The 3114-nt window shown below is 42.5% G+C and overlaps 1 protein-coding gene across 1 annotated transcript in view; it reads left to right on the forward strand.

Moving 5' to 3' along the window:
- LOC106820703 (tryptophanase 1-like) overlaps window positions 1-3114 on the forward strand; it is an 11988-nt gene that overhangs the window by 306 nt on the left and 8568 nt on the right. The gene's annotated exons all lie outside the window — the stretch shown is intronic.

Genomic DNA, 3114 nt, shown 5'->3' on the forward strand with positions numbered 1-3114 from the left:
CACACGCACTTAACCACACCTAAATACGCAGGCACACACACACACGCACACACACACACACACACACACACACACACACACACACACACACACACACACACACACACACACACACACATGGGGAAAGAAATCGAGAGAGACAGATAGACTCAGAGAGAGTACGAAAGAACGAGCAAAAGAGAGAGAGAGCGCGCGCGAGACAGAAGGAACATATTCATAGGTACATTTCTATAGGGTCTTCAGTTGTAGCCTATGATAACCACAGATAACTGCGTAAATATTGCACCGAGAGATGGAGCCACATTGTCAAAATAATTCAATCCTTTTGCAAAAAAAGTTATCAAGCGCTAATAACAGCTCTCTAATAATAGCTCTTACTGCTATCGCCATAGACTGGTACCCGGTCGACAGTTCCATACGCTACACTAGGGTCCCTACGCTACACTAACGTCAGTGTAGCGAAGGATATATGCCGGAGTGAAGGTGGCGAACGGGTACCAGTCTACTATCGCCATCGGTGTCTTTATATTCTGGTCTCAGGGCGAAGTGTACTCAGTACGGATAGTCTGCTTCAATTGCTACAGAAGGTCCGTTAGACATAGGTACCGGCGTTAAGAAGGTAAGGGCAGGATGAATAGCAACATTGCCAACATCAAATATCAATCGGTACTATCCGAATACTAGCTATGCTAATTTCTGTCTGCTATTATCTTAGACTTAGCCTTAAGCCTAGGACACACTGTGCGATTTTCTACGCTGGCCGCTTGCGATCGATAAATACGGTGCCGGGTCCGCGCGGTGTGTCCGGTCTCACGGCAGCGTATTTCGCACGCGATCCCATACGCCCGGCTGATCGCTCGCATTCAACATGTTGAATATTTCCGCCCGGTTTTTCATCGCTTGCGTACAGCGCATGCGTTTGCATGCGCTTGCACTAGCGTGCCCAACAGTGAACAATCGTGTTCGAACGCGATTGTTTTTAGCAGCTAATCAAGTGTAGCAACGAAAGCTAGGAAAGCCGTTAGAGTGGTTTGACACCGGACAGTGTGTCCAGCTGTACGCGCAACTCGTACGGCGTTCTAAAATCGTGAGCGAACATATACACTGCCGGGCAGCGTACAGAATCGCTAGTGTGTCCTAGGCTTAAGGCATGCCTTTTTAGCTCAGCTGACGAAGTCAGATGCAGCTTGTAGAATCGCATGATTGTCCGTCCGTCCGTCCGTCAACAGTTTGGCACAAATCTTAACCGCTCGACGTACGGTCTTGATATTTGGGACGTCGGGAGGGGATCGCGAAAAGGACTCTGGATGTCGAATTTGGGGTTCAAGGTTCAAAGGTCAAGATTTGTGTCAATGGAGGTGGAATATTTCCCCCTTAACTTAGGTATAGGAGGAAATACGGAATTGCGGCACAAATCTCAACGGCATGACCTATGCTCTTAATATTCGATGTATGGTGTGATAGGGAGGAAACCCATCACCAGCGCGAAATTGGATGTCACAGCTAGGTCAAAGGGCAATGGGGGAAAGGTCAGATATCAGACATTTTCTGAGGACATGGTCTAACGGACCGAGTGCAAAACTTTTTTGTTTCAGTGCTGACTTACCGTTTTTATCATTTTATTGAAAGGACCATGAAATCTACTTTCCGCTGACGTGCAGAGTAAGTGTCTGATAACCTTTTGACCCTCAAGAGGAGGGTTAAACATGGATTTGTTGACTGTTAACAAACGACTGAACTGCTTTTGCTATTAGAGCCCCCCCCACCCCCTACCACCACTACGCTCGCGCTCAACGTATATCCATGATAACATGTTAATATAGCGAAGTCATTAAAGTTACACAGCTGTATCTTTATTACTGTACTACCAGTAGGTATAGCCCAGTAGGTGGCCATGGTGTGTGTATGCACAGCCTCAGGTACTTGGGACAGAGTCAGTAAAAACTGAAAATAATAATATGATTCTGAACGCACATTCACAAATACAATTTACTACCCCTCAATTACACTTCCACTGTTGAGTGTTGTGTCACTGTATATCAACTTGCTTTCACACAAATTAATGCAGAACTAGCCGCTCCCGCACTTTGTATACTCTATATACATATATCATTACAAATACAATGGCGTAATCACATTGCATGTTGTATTATTTTCAGTAGATATAAGCAAGAGTATACAATCATTACTACTGCTGTAACAATTCACATTTACAGCATATATCAGATATATAATTATATATGCTATATGATATGTATTATATATTATGATATTATGTTATTATCATGTGAGGTTAGGGTTAGAAGAAGAAGTGTAATGATACAATAGAATGGATACAATACGTATCGCGATACACAGACAGAAAGAGTCGGTCGACAAGAATGGTAGAATTCTAATGTTATTTTACTGTTATAAATGTTTTCCAATGCTTTCACTACACAAACGCATTACGAGTATTTCAAAGCCATACTCATAATCATTCATATATAGTAAACAATCAGTTACTATATATATATATATATATATAATAATAATAGAGCTAACTTCACTGACCCACTAAAATGAGTATTCCGTAAGGCCGAAATAGTTAGTTTCGCTGTGCATACACAACGTGTCAGCACCACAGAAATATAGAGATACTATATAGTCTATACTAAATATACAAACTAGTATATTATTTCTATGGGTCAGGACAATGGCAATGAATATACGGAAGTGTACTGAAGTCACCTAGCATCATGGAGGACCACTGCTGATTACTCATTGCTGCTGTTCCCGAGTCTGAAACAAGGTCTATCATCACGTCTTCCGTGTTCAAGGACATCGTGTTGTAGCCTGCTGCTCTCAGTTTGTCGATACGCTCTTTCCTGCTAGAACTTCTAATGGCCGATACCATCTTGATGGTGTATGGTTCGAATGCCACCCCAAACTTCTCCACCAAATCTGCCATAGCCATGGCTGAAACTTGGAATTGATTTCTACAGAATAAATTAGATATTACTATAAATATTACTATATAAAGTGATGATGGCACCTAGCCATACACAAAACTGGGAACTGGGAACTGGCCCTTATTCGAATAAGGAACTAGTAACTAGGCAAAGCAGTTACCAG

The sequence above is a fragment of the Priapulus caudatus genome, unplaced genomic scaffold, assembly GCF_000485595.1.
Source record: "Priapulus caudatus unplaced genomic scaffold, Priapulus_caudatus-5.0.1 Scaffold43, whole genome shotgun sequence".
NCBI lineage: Eukaryota > Metazoa > Priapulida > Priapulimorpha > Priapulimorphida > Priapulidae > Priapulus > Priapulus caudatus.